The sequence below is a fragment of the Talpa occidentalis genome, unplaced genomic scaffold (assembly GCF_014898055.3).
Source record: "Talpa occidentalis isolate TD23 unplaced genomic scaffold, MPIMG_talOcc4v2.1 talOcc4.16, whole genome shotgun sequence".
NCBI classification, from domain to species: Eukaryota; Metazoa; Chordata; class Mammalia; order Eulipotyphla; family Talpidae; genus Talpa; species Talpa occidentalis.
In genome coordinates, this window is record NW_023601653.1 from 48,137,958 (window position 1) to 48,161,076 (window position 23,119).

Consider the following 23,119-nt stretch of genomic DNA (forward strand, 5'->3'; position numbering starts at 1 on the left):
TTCTCCCAGTCGGTGGGGTTTCTCTTTGTGTTTGTTATTGTCTCTTTTGCTGTGCAGAAGCTCTTTAATTTGATGTAGTCCCAGCTGTTTATCTTTGCCTTCACTATCACTGCTTTGGGTGATGTGTCTGTAAAGATGTCTTTGATGTGCAAATCACGTAGTGTTTCGCCTATATTTCCTTCTATGTATTTTATGGTTTCAGGTCTTATGTCTAGTTCTTTAATCCATTTTGAGTTGATTTTTGTGTATGGTGTGAGGTAGTGGTCAAGTTTCATTCTTTTGCATGTAGCGACCCAGTTTTCCCAGCACCATTTATTGAACAGACTATCTTTGCTCCAATGGATATTCTTTGCTCCTTTGTCAAAGATTAGTTGACCATAAATCTGTGGGTTTATTTCTGGATTTTCTATTCTATTCCATTTGTCTGTGTGTCTGTTCTTGTTCCAATACCATGCAGTTTTTTTTTTTAATATACTTTTTTTTTAAATAGAGGCATGTTTTATTTATTTATTTGTTTGTTTGTTTGCTTGTTTTCTTTATACATGCACTGGGTACAGTCAGAAGCACGGGAGGGTGAGAGAATTCACCAGAGCCAGAGCGGGGAGCAGAGCAGGCAGAATGACGAAGTACACTGCTGAGGGGAGCAGCGGGCGGCAGGAGAGGTCTGCGCGCCATGTGGGACCCTCCTCTGGTGGCCGGGGAGCAGCCGGGGATCGAACTGGTGCCGCAGAGGCCGCGGGCAGCTTCGCAACCCAGCGCTCAACCGCTGCGCCACCGGGGAGGCCCCGACCATGCAGTTTTGATGATTATGGCTTTGTAGTATAGTTTGAAGTCTGGCAGTGTGATGCCTCCATTCCCTTCTTTTTTTTTCAGGAGAGCTTTGGCTAGTCGGGGTTTTTTGTGATTCCATATGAATTTCATCAATAATTGTTCTATTTCTTTGGAGAATGACATTGAAATTTTTATTGGGATAGTATTGAATCTGTATATTGCTTTTGGTAGGATGGCCATTTTAATAATGTTTATTCTTCCAATCCATGAGCAGGGGAAGTCTTTCCATTTCTTTGTGTCTTCTTCTATTTCTTTTAACAGTGTTTTATAGTTTTCTTTGTATAGGTCCTTTACCTCTTTTGTTAGATTTATTCCCAAATATTTGATTTTTTTTGTTTCAATAAAAAAAGGGATGCTTTTTTTGATTTCTTCTTCTTCAGATTTATTGTTTGTGTATAGGAAGGCTACTGACTTTTGCGTGTTGATTTTGTATACTGCCACTTTACTGAACTGATTGATGAGTTGAATTATTTTTTCTGTGGAGTTTTTGGGGTTCTCTATGTATATTATCATATCATCTACAAATAGTGATGGTTTGACTTTTTCTTTTCCTATTTGGATTCCTTGTATGTCTTTCTCTTGTCTTATTGCTCTGGCTAGGACTTCCAGGATTATATTGAAAAGCAGTGGTGAGAGTGGACATCCTTGTCTTGTTCCAGATCTTAATGGAAATGCTTTCATCTTTTCACCAATGAGAATGATACTGGCTGTTGGCTTGTCATAGATGGCCTTTATGATGTTGAGGTATGTTTCTCGTATCCCAAGAATTTCAAGGGCTTTTATCATGAATGGGTGTTGCACTTTGTCGAAAGCTTTCTCAGCATCTATTGATATTATCATTTGGTTTTTATATTTCTTTTTGTTGATGTGTTGGATAACGTTGATTGGTTTTCGGATGTTGAACCATCCTTGTGTCCCTGGAATGAATCCTACTTGGTCATGGTGAATTATCTTATGGATACATTGTTGGATTCTGATAGCTAAAATTTTATTGAAGATTTTTGCATCAGTGTTCATTAGGGAGATTGGCCTGTAGTTTTTCTTTTTTGTGTTGTCCTTGTTCGGTTTTGGTATTTGTGTAATGTTGGCTTCATAGAACATGTTTGGTATTGTCCCTTCCTTCTCAATTTTTTGGAAGAGTTTGTGAAGGATAGGCACTAATTCATTTCTGAATGTTTGGTAGAATTCATTTGTAAATCCATCAGGTCCTGGGCTTTTGTTTTTGGGGAGGTTTTTGATTACCATTTCAATCTCGCTGTTTGTAATTGGTCTGTTTAGGTGTTCTATTTCTTCTTTATCTAGCTTTGGGTGATTGTAGAATTGTAGGAATTTGTCCTTCTCCTCTAGATTGTTGAACTTGTTTCCATATAACTGTTCATAGTAGTTACTGATTATTCTTTTGATTTCTGCTGTGTCTGTTGTGATTTCTCCTCTTTCATTTATGATCCTGTTTATTTGGGCTTTCTCCCTTTTTTTCCTTTGTGAGCCTGGCTAGAGTTTTGTCTATTTTATTGATTTTTTCAAAGAACCAGCTCTTGGTTTCATTGATCTTTTGGATTGTTTTTTTAGTTTCTATTTCATTTATTTCTGCTTTGGTTTTTATTATTTCTTTTCTTCTACTGGTTTTGGGGTTTTTTTGTTGTTCTTTTTCTAGATATTTGAGCTTCAAGATTAGGTTGTTTCTTTGAGTTCTTTCTTGTTTCTTGATGTGAGCCTCTATTGCTATATATTTTCCTCTTATTACTGCTTTCACTGCATCCCATACATTTAGGAAATTGGTTTTCTCCTTGTCATTCAATTCAAAGAATTTTTTAATTTGTTCTTTTATCTCCTCATTAGTCCAGTGGTCTTCCAGTAGTGTGGCTTTTAATCTCCATGAGGTAGGAGAGTTCCTTGCCTTCTTTTTATGGTTTATTTCTAGTTTGATGCCTTCATGGTCAGAAAAGATGGTTGGTATGATTTCGATCTTGGTGTATCTGTTGATGTTTGTCTTGTGTCCCAGTATGTGATCAGTCCTGGAGAATGATCTGTGTGCGCTTGAGAAAAATGTGTACTCCGTTTTTTTTGGGTTTAGTGTTCTATAGATGTCTGTTAAGCCCAAGCGCTCTAGATCCTTATTTAGAGCTTTAGTGTCTTTACTTATTTTTTGTCTCGTTGATATATCCATTGTTGATAGTGGTGTGTTGAAATCTCCCACTATGTATGTGTTTTCTCTGATGTCTGTTTTCAGAGATGACAATATTTGTCTGATATATTTTGGTGCTCCTTCGTTTGGTGAGTATATGTTAATGAGTGTTATTTCTTCTTGAAGTATTGTCCCCTGGATCATAATGTAGTGACTGTTGGGGTCTCTTTTTATCTTTTTGAGTTTGAAATCTGTTTTATCTGACATAAGTATAGCTGTTCCTGCTTTCTTTTTTGGTCCATTTGCTTGTAGGATTGTTTTCCATCCTTTAACTTTGAGTCTATTTTTATCTTTTGTAGCTAAAGGTGTTTCCTGGAGACAGCAAAAGGTTGGGTTTTGTTTCTTAATCCAGCCTGTGACTCTGTGTCTTTTTATTGAAGAGTTTAGTCCATTTACATTTAGAGTTAATATTGATATGTTAGCATCTGTATTTGCCATTGTGTTTGCCCTTCCTTTGATTTTATTTATTTATTCTTTTAATAACTTTTTTTTTTTTTGGCCTTCTATCATTGTTATTCATCCCTCTGAGGTTCTGGCTTTAGGACTCCTTGTAGTATTTTTTGGAGTTGGGGTTTAATCATAATGAAATTCCAGAGTTTCTGTTTGTCTGGGAAGGTCCTTATTCTTTCTTCATAGAGGAAGGAGAGCTTTGTGGGATAGAGTATTCTTGGTTGGCATGTTTTCTTGGAGTCTGTTGGCTATGTCCCTCCACTCTCTCCTTGCCCGTAGTGTTTCTTTCTTTTTTTTTTTTTTAATAGAGGCATGTTTTATTTATTTATTTATTTTATTTGTTTGTTTGTTTTGTTTATACATTCACTGGATACAGTTAGAAGCATGGGAGGGTGAGAGAATTCACCAGAGCTAGAGCAAGGAGCAGAGCAGGCAGAAGGACCGAAGTACACTGTTGAGGGGAGCAGTGGGTGGCAGGAGAGGTCTGTGTGCCATGTGGGACCCTCCTCCGGTGGCCGGGGAGCAGCCAGGGATCGAACCGGTGCTGCAGAGGCCACGGGCAGCTTCGCAACCCAGCGCTGAACTGCTTCGCCAACGGGGAGGCCCGTCCTTGCCTGTAGTGTTTCTTAGGAGAAGTCTGATGTCAGCCTGATTGGTTTTCCTTTGAATGTTATCTTTTTCTTTCCTCTTGTCAGCTTCATTATTTTTTCCTTGTCCTGGATTCTTGGGAGCTTTACTATTATGTGTCTTGCTGTATTTTTCCTTTCGTCGTGGAAGTTTGGTGTTCTTCTTGCTTCTTGTATATCAATTTTCAGCTCCTTCTTCACGTTTGGGAAGTTCTCTTCAATTATCTCCTTGAATATTTTCTCTGTTCCTACATCTCTCTCCGCTCCTTCTGGGATTCCTATAACTCTTATATTTCCTTTCCTCATGGAGTCAGATAGTTCCCGAAGTCTTTCTTCTGTCTTTTCCTTCGTACTTCTCTTTCCTTTTCTGTTTTGGTTCTTTTTATTTCTGTGTCTTCAAGGGTACTTATTCGTTCTTCCATTTCATCTATTCTGCTTTCATTGCTTTTCCCAGAATTCTTTAGTGCCTCCATTAATTCTTTGATCTCCTGCATTTCTTTTACTTCCCTCTTTAGGGACTCAGTTTCATTCTTCTGGTCGTTGATTGTTTTCCCCTTATCATTGTTTTCCTTTATGACTTCTGTCAGTTTTTAATCATGGCAATTTTAAATTCTCTTTCTGGAAGGCTCAGAAGTTCTTCCATGTTACTGTCGTTGCAATCTGGGGGGTGGTTTTCTTTTTGTGGTGTGCTTTTTTCCTGAGGAGTTGCTGGGTTGCGTGTGGTTCTTCTACTCCCTACTGTCTGTTTTCTAATTTGCCGTATGCATTGGGACACTGTGTTGCTGGGACTGGCCGGCATCTTGGGTGAACTTCTCAGCTCCCCTCTGGTCCTCTGAGAGCCATCTGTTGGTTTCAGGCAGTCTTTACTGAAGAAATGTCCCTGTTCTAAAATGGCGATGCGGGACACACTCCCTGTGCACCCAGTCTGCCCCGGCCGTGTGTTACCGCTCTCCCTCTGGGTCTGACTGCAGGCCAGAAGGGATAAACTCCAATTTTCAGGGAATATATGGGTGAGTAGAATAAGGTAAATGACAACAACAAGTTCGGCTGGTGGACAAATTCAGAGAGAAGGCCATTCTGAGGGGTAGGTGAGCTCTTATTATTCTAGGTAACAAGTGACAAGATAAAACAACCAAATGTGGTGTGCAGACTTTGATTGGATCCTGATTAGGACTAAACTGGGAGTAACAAACATTTTGGGAACAACTGGAAAAATTTGGGTATGGATCAGTACTAGGTAGTGATAATACAGGATTGTTATTTTTTTTAAATTTTTTAATTTTATATATTTTTTACATTGTTTTTCATTTTTGCACAATGTATGATTTTCATCTTGGTTATAGTCCCCATACAATTCCCACTCCCCCTGGTTTTGATCCTACTCCCTCCCCCTGCCCCCTTAGACATTTAATGGTTTTGACTTTAAGAAGGAAAATGTTTTTATTTTCATGTGGTTCACATAATTTTTCAACTTTAGCAAAAATATTGATGAGAGTAGCATGGTAAAAATGTTAACTGTTTTGGTAATAGGTATATAGGTGCTCATTATATTATTTTATATGTTAGAAAGTATGAATAAAAAGTCACAGATAATTTGATTCCTTGGCTCCAACCCAGACCTACTGAGTGAGACTAAACCTTAGTTGGTATCTGTATTTTATCAAGCATCCCATTTCAAGACGAGAATGAATAAAGGGGACTTTTTCATCTGTTTAATTTTTATGAACAAATATCTATCAGACCCTTATCACGTAAGCACTTTTCTAGAAACTGAAGTTTTAGCTGTGAACAAAACAGAGAAGGAATGATAAATCCATGCTGTTGGCACCCTACCTTGCCCATAACCGACTTAAGACAGACTTTAAAAAATCATTAACTATCACATAAAAACAGAAAATTGCATAAAACTGATGGGCAGCTTAATGTGACAGCCCTGCCCACACAGGACCCAGGAGCCTGGTGGTCAGTCGGGAATCTTCCACACCCCCCTAGTCAGAACCTGCTCCCTCACCCCTGGATTATGTTTAGAATGTGATTTAAGGCTCAAAGGCAAAATTCACACCCTTACTTTAAAATTCTTTTGAGTATCTACTCTATACCCTCCAAAGAAAATTTACATTTTCCTTTGGTTCAAAGGTTTCTGTCTCAAATTTTTAAATTCAGTACAATTGAGACATGCATTATGAAACATGTGTTTTTTACTTTCTAATTTCAGTAACAGCTTCTGGGCAGTCTTTTCCTGATTCAGGGCTAATTCTGAGAACATAATGTCATAAAGTCTATTTTAAATGCATACATATGTAATTCTATCATGGTGGGATGAAGAAAGCAAACAATGCAAATAACCTCAGAGCCAGTTTCCAATGAGCACTGTTAGGTCCCAAGAGACTGCAGAGTCATTACTCTGTAGGTTACCAGAACATACACAAAAGGGGACCAGAGGCATTGCTTACTGAATCGAGTGAGAAATAAGATTTTTTTTAAATGCTCAGAACTTTAATCTTCTGCCCATTTTATAGCATTTTCCCTTCTTTTTTAAGTCTTTCAGAACTAGAACTGAAATATTGTGAGATGGACAGTGTGTTCCCTGTTTGACCGTTCTCAGAGTGCCCATGGCAATAACATAGGATTGAAAAGCAATGATATGTTTATTTCATTTGGAAGTCTCAAAGCTCAACCATTAGGTAATTTTTAAAGAACAAAGGCAGATAGATGTGTGCATTAAATAAAATTATAAGCACACAGTACAGTTTTGGACAAACCCTGGGGATGCAGGAAGAGGGAGGGAGACAGATGGGTGAGATATTTCAGACAGGGTAGGAACTGGGCTCCCCTTCCTGCAACTCCATTTCCCACCTGGATGGCCTCCAGCCCATCTCCATGTGAGCAAGCCCCAGCCTCTGGTGGGGGAAATCTAATGGGGGTATTTACCAATTTCTCACAGGGAAGCTGTGAAGATTCACAGTGACAACTAGTACTCAGTAAGAGCCATTGTACTTCTTTCTCATCAGTGCATCTACCTTCCTTGTGTTACCCATAAGCAAGCAGAAAATGTAGATGACCTATGTGTGTATTTTTAAGGGGTCATTTTTTGCCATTTCACACCCACCTCTTCTTAGACAGGAGGCATCGCCACTGCATCCCGGTTCCTCATTCAATTATTTTAACTCTCTCAAATTAATATCTCCAAACCTTGATTTCCCCACATATAAAATGGAGGTTAAAATAGTAACTTTCTTCTGGGTTGTATTGAGGATTAAATGAGATAATTGAAAGGTCAATGGCGGGGGGGAGCCCACCTGGGGGCAGGAAAGCGGAAGCCCACCTATAAAAATCAGACAATGAACCTCTCCCTGCCCTACAAATCTTTTGCTCCCTACAAACTTTCTGCCCACCCCCCTGCACCCTGCAGTACAAACCCAGTTTCCCACCTGACCTCTCCTCACCCTATAAAAGCCTGCCTCCCCCTGGCAATGTGCTCGACTTTGCCGACCCGACCCCCACCTTTGGTCTGTGAATCCCACCTGGGGGTGCAATAAATCCCCCCCCTTTGAGAAATTTAGCCTGCCTCTCCTTTTCATTACAGTGCTGAACCTGTCAATAATGTATCCTTGTGTTTATTAGCCATAATGAGCCTGGAATGTTGCAGAAGCTCTTGAGTTTGAGGTCCAGTTGGTTTGCAGCAGCCTCTGCTCATCAAGTGGAAATCCATCTCATCCCTCCTGGTATGAAAGAGACTGAGATGCTTCTCAAGGCAACAACTGGGACCAGATGACAAATGTGACTTGAGGTATGTGATGGAAATTCCTGCTGCAGCCCAGGCTCCCATAGCAAGACCCTGGTGGGGAAGATAGAGATGAGGAAAACACAATTGTATTAACCTTCCCTTTCCATCTGTCACTTCCTGACAATAAATGTCTCTCAGCAATTGCATCTCAGCATCTTCCTCTGGGTAAAGAGCTTGACACTTCAAAAGTTTTAATGAGGAATAATGGCCATAGTTGGTTTTTATTTTTTCCTTGTGCAATGTCATATCTGCCCTTTGGAAGAAAAATAAAAGTGCATCTTTTTGTGAGTCTTGGGCTGGACATTAAGTAAAACTGTCAAATTGAAAAGAATGCAAGCAGTAAGGTTTAGTTTGGCTCTGGGGTTTCAAAGTTAAGCTTCCAGACTCTGAGATACTAGGAAGAGTGGTTCCTCAGAGGAAGTGCTAAAGGCACAGGCTGTTTTTCCTGCAAGTTTCCTAAAGGGTCTTTTGTATTAAAAAGTCACTGGGTTATGCTCTCAAATTGAATACTGATTACATTTTGTTTCTCCACACAGTGTTCGTCTGAATGCCAGATGTGTGCCTGAGGACACGAAGAGAATCTGGCTGCTCTGAAAAATACCAGAAGACACTTTTGTCTCCTGAATATTTTTTTTCCCTCTCACTAAATAATTTTTTGCACTACTAACTAATGTCACTAGTCATTATCTCCAGAAGACCACAGTTGAATGCTACTGGGGAAGTGTGTTGCACGAACTCATCTCCTTTCCTTGCACAGAGTGATGTGGGTAACAGTTTCCTAGGCTTCCTTCCACCCCCTCAGCCCTGTGACCTTAGCTCATGGTCTCAATCTCCTTTGACCCCTGCTCCCAGTTCTCTTCCCCATGCAGGTGTATTTCATCTGTCAGCATTCACTGTTGAGCCTGACAACTGTGTTTCCCCGAGAAATATCTATATACTTTTTCTTTTTTTAAAATTTTATATATATTTTATAAAATTCTTCATTTTTGTACAATGTGTGATTTCTCCTCTCAGTTGTGTGTAGTCCCTGTGAAATTCCCACCATCAACTCACCCATGCACCATCACCATAGTCCCTTGTGCTCGTCCCACCTGTTTTGATCCCTGTCTCTCCCCCTCCCCTGCAGAATGTCCCTGATTTATGTTGATTTTGATTTTGTAATTTATTATAATTACTTTTTTCCCCCTTGATACTTATTTGGTTCCTCTATATTCTTCCTTTAAGTGAAACCATCTGATATTTTTCTTTTTCTTTCTGGCTTATTTCACTGAGCATAATCCCTTCCAGTTCCATCCATGTTGCTGTGAATGGCATGAGTTTATCTTTTTTGATTGCCAAGTAATATTCCATTGTGTATATGTACCACATCTTCTTGATCCAGTCATTTATTTTTTGGCATTTGGGTTGTTTCCATAGCTTACCTATTGTAAAAAGTGTTGCAATAATCATAGGGGTGCAAGTGTCCTTCTGAATTAATGTTTTTGTGTCCTCTGGGTAGATACCTAGTAGTGGAATTGCTGGATCATATGGAAGCTCCATTTTTAATAGTTTGAAGAACCTCCAGACAGCTTTCCATAGTGGTTGGACCAGTTTGCTTTCCTACCAGCAGTGCAGTAGAGTTCCTTTTTCTCCACATCCTCACCAATATTTGTTGTTGCTAGTTTTTTTTTTTTTAAATATGTGCCATTCTTACTAGTGTAAGATGGTATCTCATTGTGGTTTTGACTTGCATTTCCCTGATTAAAAGTGATGTTGAACATTTTTTCATATGCCACTTGGCCATTTGCATTTCCTCTTTGGAAAAGTGTCTTTTTAGCTCTTTGCCCTTTTTTTTTAAAGATTTATTTTATTTTATTTTATTTATTTATTTATACAAGCACTGGGTACAGTCAGAAGTGCAGAAGGGTGAGAGAATTCACCAGAGCCAGAGTGGGGAGCAGAGCAGGCAGAAGGACCGAAGTACACTGCTGAGGGGAGCAGCGGGCGGCAGGAGAGGTCTGCGTGCCATGTGGGACCCTCCTCCGGAGGCCAGGGAGCAGCCGGGGATCGAACCAGAGCTGCAGAGGCTGCGGGCAGCTTCGCAACCCAGCGCTCAACCACTGTGCCACTGGGGAGGCCCACTTTGCCCGTTTTTTTGATTGGATTGTTTACTTTGTTTTTGTTGAGTCTTATCAGTCTTTATAGATCTTTGTGATCAGTCCTTTATCAGTATTATTTTCTTGAAATCAATGGGGTGCCTCTTTGTTTTGGTTAATGTCTCTTTTGCTGTACAGAAGCTCTTTAATTTCTATTTTCCCCCAAAGATTTATTTATTTATACATACAAGAGCTGGGGTACAGGCCAGAGGTGTGTGTGTGTGGGAGGGGCTTGGGGGGGTGAGAGGATTTACCAGAGACAGCGTGTGGAACTGAACAGCCAGATTGACTGAAATACACTGCTGAGGGGAGCAGCAAGTGAGTCAGGAGAGGTCTGCTGCGCCATGTGTGTTGCTCCCTGGCTGGCTGGGGATCAAACTCATGCTGCAGAGGTTGCAGATAGCTTCATAGGTTGCATCTTAACCCTTTGTGCCACAAGGGAGGCCCAGAAGCTGTTTAATTTCTTTGGAAATAAACTTTATGGATCATAGGGAAATTCCTTGGCATGTCAAATGTGTTGAAGAGTACAATCTATCTCATCTCTCTTCTGTCTCAGGGAGTTAAGATTCTCAGAAAAGAGCCAACATTTTTCCTAAGCACTCTCTGCTTTGGCAAAGACAAGCAGGTGAGCAAAAATCTCCAAAATTTTCTCAAGTAGTCTTTGGATATATTAGCAATTCTCATAGAAAATAAGGCACAAACATTCTTCCTCTTTGTTAAAATATGATAGTCACTTTGAAATTATCATTTTGTCTCTCTTCTAGTAAAATTGGAATGAGTATCATGAAGTTTATTTGTATTTATTTCTAATGATTGGTAACTAAAGTGTTTTATGTGTTACACATCCACACACAGACACATATACACCATATAACCCAACATACACATGACCAATACATTTAATTGGGTTCTTTGTCCTTTCCCTCAGGATTCCTGTCATTCATTCATTCATTCATTCATTCATTCATTCATCTATTCATACAATAAGTATTTTTAAATTTTCTCTTATATATTAGTAATGGTGCAAAGATTACTTTTTTTTTTAACTTTCTGAGTTACCCAGTGTGGCCATGTCATAGGCTGGGCTATCTAGAAATAGAGACCTAGATGGAACTCAGGAGGGCTTAACGGGAGTTGCCTCCTGTCCTGGCTGAGGTCTAATGCAGCCTGCACTGCTCTGAGATTCGGGAGGCTGAGTTCTAACTTTAGCTCTGCTGTGAACAAACTGAGTGATCTTGAACAGGTCACTCCAATTCTTTCCACTCTGGCAAATTCTAGAAGAGAATTTACAAGTTCTATAAGGCTTTTTCTCATCTTAGAGTTTTAAGGATTCCCTGCCATTTCATCAAAAGAGCTTAGTAATAATGATATTACTGATTACATGTAGAAATAGAACATCTCATCTTCAGACATTCCCTTGCAGTAGCACAGAGCTCTGATTTTACAAATGAAAAAATACATTTAGGGGGTCTCCCTGGTGGCACAAGGGTTTAAGTCGGAGCACTATAAAGCTATCGGCAATCACTGCTGCATGAGTTTGATCCCCAGGGAGCAGACCCACATGGCATAGCAGACCTCTCCTGCCTTTTCTGCTGCTCCCCTTAGCAGAGTATTTCAGTCAATCTGTCTGTTCTGTTCCCTACTCTGTCTCTGGTGAATCCTCTCATCCCCCACACCTCTGTCTGTGCTCCAGTTCTTGTATGCATAAATAAATCTTAAAAAAAAAAAAAGAAAAAATACATAATATATTTAGGGAGCTTAAGCAACATGTGCAGAACATATTGTGGTCAATTTTGCCTCAGCAGAAATCATCAGACAAGGAGCTTTACCCTAGTATCAAGTGACTTTGGAAATGGACTTTGTCTGGATGGAAAAACTAATATTTATTAAGCACTTATTACATCCCAAAAACCAATGACAGGTTATTTTACTTGTATTCTTTTGTTGTTTTTATCCACATAATGGCAGGGAATTGAACTTGTGCTGCAGTGACTGGCAATAGCTTGATAGCACTGAGACTTAACCCCTGCGGATTTAAACTTTATCTTCTCTTATTCCAAAGCCCAGAACTGCCAGTGTTCATTGAACCCAACCCTGCCCAAATTTGCCTTTAAAATTAACATTGTTGCTTATTCATACATAATCTTCTTTCATTTGTTTATTCAGTTAAAAAAAAAAAATTGACCATGAGCTGTTTGGCCTGCTGCCCTCCTAATGGGCTAGGTGTTAGATGATCATTATGTGAGTGGAGGACAGTGATTAAAAACATTTATTGAATCAGGCTAGGATGACTAGATAACCAGGTATTGAATCCTAGGATTATAAGTATTAACAGTTGCAGCCCAGATAAAGGGGCGGATAACATGGCGTCAGAGAAACACTAGAAATAAGTTCTCCCATAAAAACAATTAATAGGGAGGAAAAGCAGCAGGTCCCTGAGAGAACTGGAACACGGAAGATAAACGGGAGACTCTGGCAAACTGCCCAAAGAGGAAAGTTGCAATAAAAGCACAAGAAGAGAGGAAAGCTCAGAATCCTGCTACCCTCCCCCACCCACAAAGCCGGCACTCTCCGACCAACAGAAAGGATAAAAAACAAACAAAAAAACCCAACAAACTAGAGATCAAGCAGAACTGTGAGTGGAAAGGAACTATTGCAGGCACCACACCCCAGGAGCGGGAATTGTGGAGTACCATGCAGGAATTGCCACAGAGGTGAGCAAATGGCTCCGGGGGGTGCCATTAGAGGAAGATAAGGACTCCAGGGAGAGATTGCAAATAGCCCAAGGCCAGCCAGTAAGCTTGTGAGGAAAAGTGCGCATGCTTGAAAAGCATACACGGATCAAGGCTGCCCAGGTCCCCACACCTGCGACCTAGGTCCGTGGGGAGATACATGGGAACCGTCACTGAGGAGAATGACCCTCAGTGGCTAATCAAGAATCAGGTGCCAGGGCACGGGAGTGGGGTGTAAAGGGCTCCATTTCTAAATTGGGCTACTGCACGCGTCCTGGATCTGAGGGTTTTGGAGCTAAGAACTGGGACACGAAATTCGGGGCGTGGGATCCCCACGAAGCACAGCACAGGGCAGACACAGCACCCCTATGCCGTTGAGCCATTCCACGCTGCCCCCACTCAGTTCCCCAGAGACCCACGGGAAAAAAACACAGCTCTGGAGGAATACTAGGAAAGATCTCTGGTGCCACCTAGTGATCAGAACAAAACAATCAACTTCCTGATAGTTGGAAGCCAGGCTTTCCAAAATCACCCTCAGGCTCTGAGAGGGGGTGGTCCATGCAAACTGAGATAAGAAGGGAAACAAGGCATGGAGCATGACCCCATTCTGGACCTGAGAGTCAGGCACAGGATCCGGGGATGGGATGTGCCATAACAGTGGGCACTGCACAGGGTGACAGCCAGCGTTTTGGATCTCAGTGCCCTGGGACTGAGAACTAGAGCGCAGAAATCAGGCCGTGGGATTCACACAGCTGTGGGCACAGCACCCAGCGTGAGCAATAGCCCCAGTGTGGAGGTGCTCCCCTCCCTCGCTCTGTTTCTTAGAGAACTGCAGGGGAAAGGCATAGGTACACAAGTACAAGTCTCTGGCGCCACCTAGTGACAAGAGCAAAATCACCCACTAGCTGATTCCCTGCTGGAACTGAGTAAATACAGAGGGAGGGAACTGTAAGGGACAGTGCTAAGCAACACAGCCATAACATCAACACCCTGGTGGAGTTTTGGCATAACAGTGCAGGACTGGGTCTGGTAAACAGTTTCCGACACCCCTGAAGGAGCAATCCAAAGAGATGCCCACCAATGCCAGTGGCACAACATCTCAACACATAGAACCAATTAGAAAACAAACAACGAGAAGGAAAAATATAAGTAACCAAGCAAGCCCGCAGGGAAGGACACACCACAAAAATATTTGTCTTTGTTGTTCTCTCTAGCTTGATTACATATAATTCCCCCAAACTCCTATTTTGCTATAAATGGCATCATTTTGTCTTTCCTTGTGGCTGGATAGCGCTCCATAGTGCAGATAGATGATATCTTTTTGATAAATCTATTGATGGACATTTAGTTACTCCCATAGTCTAGGTATTGTAAACACTGCTGCAATGAACATTGTAGAGCACATAATTTTTTTTGAGTTGATGGCTTCACATTTTGGATAGGTGCCCAGGGATGGAATTGTTGGGTCATATGATTATTTTCACTTTGAGTTTTTACAGGTAATTCCAGTTTGCTTTCCAAAATGGTTGCACCATTTTACATTCTCACCAACTGTGTAATAGTGTTCCTCTTTCTCCACATCTGCTCCAGCACATGCTGATTTTTTTAAATGTTTGCCAGTCTCATGGGTGTGAGATGATATCTCATTGTAGTTTTGACTGCAAATTCCTATTAAAATTGATTATGAATATTTTTCATGTATCTGTTGGCTTTCTGGATATCCTCTCAGGTGAATTGTCTGTTCAAATCTGCTGTCCATTTATTAATTGGGTGTCTATATTTTTAATTCATTTGGAATTTATTTTTGTGCATGGAATTAGATCACATTTTATTTTACAAATCTAATTTTCCCAGCATCATTTGCTAGAAGCTCTCCTTCACTCAGTGTATGCTCATAAATTAAATATTGATATGTGCGTGAATTTATTTCTGGGTGTCTGATTTTGTTCCATTGATCCATGTGTCTATTTTTTATTCTGATACCAAATTCTGAAATATTTGATTCTTTTAAAAGTGATTGTGAGTAAAATTATTTTTCTTGATTTCTTTTTCTTCTCATTCGTCCTTTGTATATAAAAATGCAGGAGATTTTTATATGTTGATTTGATAACCTGCCACTTTGCCATATTCATTTATTATTTTGAATAGCTTTTTGGTGGACTCGTTAGGTTTTTCTATCAAAATATATTGTCTGAATTTTGTGATAGTTTCATTCCTTTTCTGATTGGGATTCTTATTTCCTATGTCTAATTGCTCTGGCTAAAACCTCTAATACTAAGTTAAACAGAAATGGTGATAGTGGGCATCCTGTATTGCTCCTGATCGTCAAAGGAAAACTTATTGCTTTTCACCTTTAAGTATTTTATTGGCTGTTTGTTTGTAATATTTGGCCTTGATTTGATCGAGGTATGTGCTGCCTAGTTCCATCTTGTTTAGGGTTTTTATTTATTTATTTATTTTTAAATACAACTTTTTTTTTTTTAAGATTTATTTATTTATTTATACAAGCACTGGGTACAGTCAGAAGCGCGGGAGGGTGAGAGAGTTCACCAGAGCCAGAGCGGAGAGTAGAATAGGCAGACAGAGTGACAAAGTATACTGCTGAGGGGAGCAGCAGGCGGCAGGAGAGGTCTGCGCACCATGTGGGACCCTTGCGTGGTGGCCAGGGATAGAACCGGCGCTGTAGAGGCTGACGGGTAGCTTTGCAACCCAGCACTCAACTGCTGCACCACTGGGAAGGCCCCTTGTTTAGGGTTTTTAATCAAAAATGAGAGCTGAATCTTTCTAAATGCTTTCCCTGCATTTGATATTATCATTTATTTTATCTTTACCTTTGTTGATATAATGTAATACTTTGGTTTATGTATTATATATCTATTTTAAATCCTTGTGATAAGTTTTTGATTTTGATTTGCTAGAATTTTTTTTTTAAGATTTGTTTATTTATTTATACAAGCACTGGGTACAGTCAGAAGCACGGGAGGGTGAGAGAGAATTCACCAGAGCCAGAGCGGGAAGCAGAATAGACAGACTGACCAAATACACTGCTGAGGAGAGCAGCGGGCGCGGCAGGAGAGGTCTGCTCGCCATGTGGGAACCTCTCCTGGTGGCCGGGGATCGCACCAGCACTGCAGAGGCTGCGTTGCGGGCAGCTTTGCAGCACAGTGCTCAATCACTGTGCTACAGGGGAGGCCCTTTGCTAGTATTTTGTTGAAGATTGTTGCATCAAACTTTCTGGTACTGTTTTTATCTGTTCCGGTAGTAGGGTAATGTTGACATAACAGATGTTTTAGGGAGTGTTTTTTCTTCTTAGATTTTAAAAAATAATTTAAGCAAAACCAGCATAATTTCTTCATTAAAGGTTTGATAGAATTTGTTTGTAACACTATCTAGGCCTAAGCTTCTGTTGTAGGGAAATTTTTAAATTACTGTTTTGATTTTCATACTTGTGATCAATGTATTAAAGTCTTCTCTTCCCGTGTTAATCTTGGGAAACTCTAGTGATCGAGATTTTTCCATTTCTTCAAGGTTATCAAATTTATTTGTGCATAAATGTTCATAGTAATTTCTTATTATCTCATGTTGATAATTTCCCATCTTTCATTTCTTATTCTTTTATTAATGTTTTCTATCTACTTTCTTTTTTTGGTAGCCTAGCTAGAGGTTTATCTATTTTCTTGAAGAACCAACTCTTACTTTCATTGATCTTTTGTATTATGTTTTTAATCTCTGTTACATTTATAGCATCTCTTATTTTTATTATTTTCTTCCTTCTACTATCTTTTGGTCATGTTTGTTCCTCTTTCTCAAGTTGCTTTAAGTCTATTAAATTTATCTTTCCTCTCAAGACTGTTTTTGCTGCATTGTTACTAGTATCCTCATTTTCATTAGTACGAAGTTACTATTTTATTTGTGTTTTAATTTTCTCTTTTATGTAATACCCAGTAAACAGCATATTGTTTAGTTTTCATGTATTTATATTTACTCTTATTTGTAAAAAAATATAGCTGATCACTAGCTTTATGGCATAGTGGTGAGAAAGAGTATTTGATATGATTTCTATCTTTGTAGTTGTATTGAAAATTGATTTGTATCACAACATATGGTCTATTCTTGAAAATGTTCCATGTGCACTTGAAAAACTCAGGAGCAGCTATACTTATATCAGATAAAATGGACTTCCAAAAAAAAGGTAATAGAGACAGACACAGAGAATAAGACATAATAAGAGATAGAATGGCTTTTGGATGCAGTGCTCCGTAGATGTTGTCAAACCTATTTGGTCTAGCAATTCACGTAAAGCTATTGTGTCTTACTTATTCTGTCTGACTGACATGTCTTTACTTGTAAGTGGGATATGAAAATCCCCTAGTATTATTGTGTTGTTATCAATATCTCTTTAGTTCTGTTAGTAACTGTCTAATATCTTAGTGTTCCAACATTCTGGGCATATATATATTTTTGAGTCCTATTCTTGTTGCATTAGGCCCTTAATCATAATATAATGTATGTCTCTATTTCTTATTAATTTTTAAAATTGGAAGTCTATTTTATCTAATTTAAATATAAGAGCTTCTGGCTTTTTTTGTTTGTTTTGTCATTTGCTTGTAGGACTGTCTTCTAACTCTTAAATATGTTCTTGTCCTTGTTGGTAAGATGGTTTTCTTGTGAACAGCAGAAGGTTGAACTTTGCTTGAGATCTATTCAGCCACTCTACACCTTTTAACTGGTGAATTCAGACCATTTATATTTAAGGTGATTATTGATTTTATCTCCTGCCATTTCCTTCTTGCCTAAAAGGTTTCTGCTGAAAAGTCTGGGACAACTCTAATTGACAATTCTCATAGATTTTTCTCTTGAAGTTGTTACCTCAAACTCCTCTTCAGGCATATTCTATAGTTCTGCTGGCTTGAGATTTCTTACATGTTTTTTTTTTTCCTCCAGCATTTGTGATATTTTTCTTTTACTTTTTAACTTTTATCATAGGGGTTATCATAGGGGTAAATGTTCAGAATGCTGCCTTTACACCTATTCAGATGGTCATAAGTCATACTGGCAAGAGGTAATGCTTAGTGAGGATACAGAGTGGTGAGCACCAAGGGATCCTCTCCTTTGAGCTTCAAGAATTCAAGCTTCCTACTCTTCTTAGGTACCAGAATTGTACTGTTGGGATTCACAGTGTTCTTGACCCTTAGGTCAACTCCTCAGCCTAAATGTCTCAATAGTCTCCTGCCAGCCGCAGCCTTGAGGCTGTGTTTGAGCACAGGGTGAGGTCTGTAGAGCCTCAAACTGTGAGTTGATCTCTTTGCTTTTCCAGCACAGAAACTTAGCTTGGGGTGCTTGTTCCTATTGTTAAGATCCAGATGCTTAAAACCTGACTGATGAAAGCATTCATTCATCTCAGTTTGGACCATGGGTGAGGGTAAAGCAAATGTTTCCAACATCAGTCTCTGGCTGCAAATAGTAAACTTGGCTATAAGGAGACACAGGTGATCTGATTCAACTCTCTGTTGGTTCAGGTTTCCACTGTTATATTTTGGGAATCTCAGGTTCAATCCAGTAATTATAACTCTTCACCCTTAGGAGTCTACAGTTCTCCAGTGTTGCACTCTCTGTTCTGGATGCCACACTGTGCACCCCCTTCACCAGTGCAGTTTGGGGTCCAAAGTTCCCAATGTGTTTATATGCCTTTGAGTCAGGAACTGTAACAGGACTCCATATGGCTGTCATGCCTTCCTCTCATGAGTTGTTCTTCTCCAGCATCACAGCACAATTAAATTATAGTTTTCTCACCCCTTTCCTCTGAACAAATGCTTCTGATGTGCTCTGTCCTTTTATATATCAGGGGTTATTGACCTGGTGTTGCAACTTAGTTGTGAATATGTGAAGGTGGTAAGCTTAGCATCTTCACTCTGCTTCCATAATACCAGACTCTAGAAAAAGTAACTGCCTGTTTAATTTTAAATAAAATAAGATCTGCCTCTTCTTAATGTGCACATGGCATTTTTGCTATGCACATTTGTTACCTTAGTTCCTGTCTATACCAAATCCTCTGCCTCTTTCTGTCACAGTAAGTAGTCTTATCAAACCTTTCCCTGAACAAAGATAGTAAATCCTATTGCTAGTTGTTAAGATATTCCATTTTATATTTATCCTATCACATCTATAATGTTTATAAGACATTTTCATGCCCATTATCTCATTTGATCTTAAAGCCCTATATGGTAGTTGAAGTATCATTCTCAGCCTCTGTTTACCAATGAGAGACTCAAGACAAAAAAAAAAAATCAGCAAAATGCATCATTCGATCTTCATCTTTGGATAATGTAGTAAGTTGAATAGTGTTCCCTCCTCCTCATACCTGTACACTTAGAAACTCAGAGCTGTTTGGCTTACTTTATATACAAAGACTTATTTGTCTTTGTATATATAATTACTTATATATGCAAAGACTTGTTTGCCTTTGCATATATAATTAGTTAAGGAATTTAACTAAGGGGGATGTTTAGGGGTATTACACATCTAGATTTCAAACTATACTACAAAGCCACAATCACTAAAACAGCATCATAATGGAACAAAAACAGACACACAGACCAATGTAATAGAATTGAAAGCTCATAAATTAAATTGCACATATATGTTCAAGTAACCTAACACAAAGTAGCAAAGAAAAGGATAAAGAGGTGGCATAAATACACAGTGGAATACTACTCAGTGATCAAACAAGATAAACTCATGCTATTTGCAGCAACATGGGTGGACCTTGAAGAAATGCTAAGAAAGTAAGCCAAAAGAGGGAAGATAAATATTGGATGGTGTCATTTTTATGCAGAATATAGAAAACACAAACATAATATCAGACAGACATAAACCTTGAAAACTGACCATAGCCCTGAGGTATCCGTGAGGGGCAGGTTAGAGGAAAGCAATGGGGAGAGATGAAAATGGGGGTGGGGAAGATAAGGGTGGTGAAGAGCACAAGGGACTATGGTTATGGACTATGGGAGCTTTCTTTGGTGGTCGGAGACTACAGTGACCAGACCTGAGGGGAGAAATCACATACTGTCCAAAAATGTAAAAAACACATTTCATCAGTTACTTTGAAACAATACTTATTTACTTACCCAAATTGAGAATGATTTTAAAGTATATATGTATTTTTGACAAGATTCAGTTCTTAGTGTTGACAAGACACACATATATACATATATATATAACTCAATTGACACTCCAATTGACACTACTTAAACAGTTTACAATTGTTATTAAAAATTGACCAAAATTTAAGAAAACTTTTGTTTTTTAGAAGATGAATGTCATTGAAGTTTGATTTTACCTTAGTGTATAACTGATAATACAAGATTAACTTCAAAATTTGTTATAATTTATCTGACTTTATTCAATTTGACCACATGTATAAAATTTTTACCCTGCATATTTTCTTTACTTTACATATTTTTAATATCATTTTATTGAAAAAATAAGCTTTTGTCTGGCATCAAATATCTCCTTTTCTTGAATAAAAATGTCTTCATTCCTCACATTTTTCCTTTGTTAGACATATACATCTTATTTTTATACATCTCTTGCATTATTTTATTAGTTATAAGTTTATATTTTAATCAGAACTCTTTAAATCTCAATTTCCTAATTATTAAATTGTTAGCAACTGTAAAAATTCTTGCATCATTATTTCTTTAGTTTGGAGACTTACAAATATCTTTTCATAATTTTTAGAATGTGTGTTTAATATTTTATTCACAGCTAAAACCAGTTTCAGAAGTAAATCTAAGTTCAATAAACAACATTTTAGGAGAATATTTTAGAAATTTGGTAAATTCTCATTAGTAAAATTTGTAAAATCTTAATTTTTTCAAAGGAGACTGGGAAATTAAGTAGAGCTTAAAGAAACAGATTTAAAATGGAATTACCTATGTTAAAATTTGTTAAGACTTCATACCCAAGAAATTGCAGTTTTAGTTTCTTTCCCAGGGTGGACTCTGTAGTTATATTAGTAAGCTTACCTTACCTGAAATAAGCCTTTGTTTTTGATTTATCCCATAAACTTTTGTCACTTTTACAAGCATTTTATGACTATATTTATGCAGGTGTTTGTCCTATATTTTCTCCTCCCTTCTTTATCAAAGGAAAACTCATGTCCTTTATCCTTTCTTATTCGCAAAACACATTTTATTTAACTTCTGTTTGCCTTACCAAACTTTACACACATTTTTTACTATCTAGAATTCTTAATTCCTAATGAATTAAGGGAGCTTCTCCAGCAATCTGTTTTTCTAAAAGCACATCATAATTATTTTATAGTGTTTTGTTTTTCTCTTGTGGCATTTATATTTCAGATACTGAGTAAACTTACAAACTTAAGAGACAGGAGAAAATATATAAGCTTTTCTAGGAGTTTCAGGGTATATTCTTTAATTGTCAGAAATTCAAGGTAATTGTTATTTAAAACTTTCTCTTTCACTGCTATTTTATTTCTTCAAAAGACCACCTAAAATTTTTATAACATTATTATTATTGTAAAGACATGCATGTTTTAAATTAAACTGTTATATTTTACTATACTTGATCTTAGCCAAAGTCCCACGGAGCAATAAAACCATTGCATTTTAAAGCTAATTTTTAATAACCAAAGTTATTCTATATTGCAGTTCCTGAAAATGTTTGGATTTGTTTCTGTTTCTGTTAGGAATAATTTATATGAATTAATTTCAATATTATTAAACACTAAGACATAAGGAAAAAGGCATAGAGACACAGGGATCATTTACTTTTAAATCCTACCAGAATTAGTCTATGTGGAATTTGAAACCAAGTACTTCCTAGGACATGAACCCCAGCCCAGACCTAGAGTATCTCTGTGGTTATCATCGTGTATTATTTCTTGGGACGCAAATACACACCTTCTCTGGGACTTGAATCCAGGGCCAGAACGCTAATCTGTTGGGATCTCTTTTATGTTAAGGCTTGAACCTGCAATCCTTAGGAAACCAATAGACAAAATAAGGTACAAGCACAGCATAGGTAATTCACTCAGGAAATGCCTCATTTCCAGGATTGGTTCTTCGTTCAAATAGTTAAAATAGTGTTGAGGAGCCTGAGCACTGGAGCAGAAGTTAGAGGGAACCAATCGCTAATTCTCCAGAAAAACTAGTTTAGGTGGTCACTCAGAGTCTGCAAATGGAGTCTACACCCTGCTGGAAATGCAGAATCTCAAACAGGCTGTCAAGGGACTTTAGTCCCATCTGGGTTGCTAGTTTGTAACTGAGCATTATGTTTGCTGCCCAAAGCGTTTAGAAGTCAATATACTGTGGCATCAGGTATGAGAAGAGTTTTTTTTTAATTAATTTTTTTTTATTTTTTACATCAATGTTCATTTTTAAACAATATTTGCTTCCCCCCACCCCCTTAGGTGTAGTCCCCATAGAGTTTTCTTCACCAATGCACCCATGCACCATCACCTCAGTCCCCTGTGCTCCTCCCTAAAACCATGCAATATTTTTCTTTTTCCTTCTGGCTTATTTCACTGAGCATAATTCCTTCTAGCTCCATCCACATTACTGCTAATGGCATGAATTTATCTTTTTTGATTGTTGAATAATATTCTATTGTGTATGTATACCACATCTTCTTGATCCAGTCATCTATTTTTGGGCATTTGGGTTGTTTCCAGGTTTTACCTGTTAAAAATGTGGATACATCCAGCCCCACAAAAGGAGTACCATCAACAAAGAACTTCTGGCTGTGGCTTTCGCTGTGGCTCCTTGGAATCCACCAGTCTATGAGCCTGCCCTGAGGTCATAGTAGGTTGGGTCTGTGCAAGCACAAGGTTTTCCTTTTTATATTTGGTTCCTGGATGGTAGAATGGACCAATCAGGTATGAGTGAACCAATAGTGTTCAATCAGTTCATTAGTTAATTATTCAGATGAAAAATCAATGTGCTGATTGGCCCTAATGGCTCACTTGGTCACTTAGTATTGAAAATGGTCTTATCAGGCAGGTAGGTGGGGGACCCTGAAAGAAGATATAAGGCAGGGCAGGAGCCAGCTTCAACACTCTATTTCTAGCCTCTGAAGAAAGAAGGCTCAGCAGTTGACCTTTGAAGAAAGAAGAGAAGCTAAAGAGATTTGCAAAGAACTGGCAGCTTCATCTGCCTCCAGCCTTTCTCTGACACTGCCTGAAAGGATTACCAAAGGCCCTGGACCTGGTGTCTCAAATAACTGCTTGCTGTTGGTATAGGCCAATATCTCACAAAGAGCTGATAACACTAGCATCTCTGAAACCACCTCCTGGTGACTGGTGGTAACTGGCAGTAGTGGCTTGTGTTGTCCAGCACTGTTGACAGGTGACT

The 23,119-nt window shown here is 38.7% G+C and overlaps 1 long non-coding RNA gene across 1 annotated transcript in view; it reads left to right on the forward strand.

The window, feature by feature from the left end:
* Nucleotides 1-9,662, forward strand: part of LOC119247601 (uncharacterized) — a 31,946-nt gene extending 22,284 nt beyond the window's left edge. Inside the window, exons 2-3 of the long non-coding RNA XR_005125782.2 lie at nucleotides 7,717-7,882; nucleotides 8,416-9,662. This is a non-coding gene — a long non-coding RNA (uncharacterized LOC119247601). The remainder of the gene's footprint in view (nucleotides 1-7,716; nucleotides 7,883-8,415) is intronic.
* Nucleotides 9,663-23,119: the final 13,457 nt, after the last annotated feature.